This window comes from Schistocerca gregaria, chromosome 6, assembly GCF_023897955.1.
Source record: "Schistocerca gregaria isolate iqSchGreg1 chromosome 6, iqSchGreg1.2, whole genome shotgun sequence".
In the NCBI taxonomy this organism is placed as follows: Eukaryota; Metazoa; Arthropoda; class Insecta; order Orthoptera; family Acrididae; genus Schistocerca; species Schistocerca gregaria.
The window spans coordinates 45262489-45264169 of record NC_064925.1 but is presented as its reverse complement, the minus strand read 5'-3'; positions in this window follow the sequence as shown (position 1 = coordinate 45264169).

Sequence of the window (1681 nt, the reverse complement as noted above, 5' to 3'; positions counted from 1 at the left end):
ATTCTGGAGGAAGAGCACTGCAGACTTTTACGCGCAGTGTCTCAAGGACGCGCTCAACTTTCCTTCAGACGACGACCTGCTTCTCACGCGAGTTAGAGCAATAAAGGCGCGCCTACTGAACATCAAGCGTCAACAGATGAAAGGCGTCGTCGTCCGCAGCCAGGCACACGGCGCCACTGAAGACGAACCTGCCACACTGCACCACCTGCACAGGGAGAGGGAGAGGGCTCATAGCAGAACAATCAGGGAGCTCAGCGACGCAACAGGCCGCAAGGTAACAACTAAATGGGACATGATGCGTCACATAGAAGAGCATTTCTCCGACCTCTTCAAGGGAGATGTTCCAGACGACGCAGAAACAGCCAAAATATTAGAGGAAACGCGCAGACAGCTGAACAACACCGACCGCGCTTTGTTGACTGAGGCCGCGACAGAGGACGAAGTCAGAGGTGTTCTCAAAACTTGCGCCAGCGGCAAGGCTCCAGGAGCGGACGGAATACCGTCCGAATTCTACACCACCTGCTGGGACAAAGTAGGTGGAATTATGACGGAAATCGTCAATGAAATATTAAACGGAGAAGAAATACCACCCCCGTTCCTGGAAGGGACCATTACCCTGGTTCCAAAAACAAAAGCGCCTAAAACAGTAGCAGACTACCGCCCAATAACCCTTTTAAACGCGGACTACAAGCTAACAGCAAAATGCGTCGCTGAAAACATGAAGCTCGCCCTGAAGAAAGCCATCAGCCCGTGGCAGACATGTGCAGTGTTAGGCAGAAACATCTTTGACGCCGTATGCACGTACAGAGACGTTATAGCACACGCCGCATCCAACAGAGCGACTGCAGCGATCATTTCTGTAGACTTCCAAAAAGCCTTCGACAGGATCGGTCACCGGTACCTACTGAAGACTTTGACGAGACTAGGTTTTGGCCCCAAATTCCCCCAATTCATCGAAAACATGTTGACAAATGCCACATCACGAGTAACTATAAACGGCTGGATATCTGCGCCGCTAAAACTGGGGAAATCTGTGAGGCAAGGGTGTCCACTGTCGATGGCACTATTCACAGTAGCCCTCGACCCAGTCCTCAGAAAGCTCGCCGCCACCATCAACGGCTACAAGTTACAGGACGTTAAAGTGACGTGTATGGCATATGCCGATGACTTGAGCATTTTTGTGGATGGAAAGGAAGATATTGACAGTGTCCTCCCAATAACTGAATCGTTTGGAAAGGCATCTGGGGCGAAAACCAACCCAAACAAAACTGTGATGCTCCCGATAGGGAACAGGAAACTGAGAGAAGCCAGACCATGGTACCAGGTGACCGACAAATATAAGGTGCTAGGTGTCCAGCTGCAGGCCTGCCCACTGAAAATGGCCGCAGAAAACTGGCGGAACATCCTGAACACCACCAGAGGACTCGTCAGGACACACTCCAACAGACACCTAACGTTGGATCAAAAGACGCAGCTTATCAACGCAACGATCCTGGCGAAGGCATGGTACATGGCACAAGTCATAAACGTACCAATAGAAATAGGGAAGTCTATAAGAAGCGCTGTGTACTATCTACTGTGGAGGTGGGAAATTTTCAAAGTGTCACAAGCCACCAGCACTCTTCCTAGAGAAGAAGGGGGGCTCGGTTTAATAGACGTCACAACTAAATGCGCAGCACTG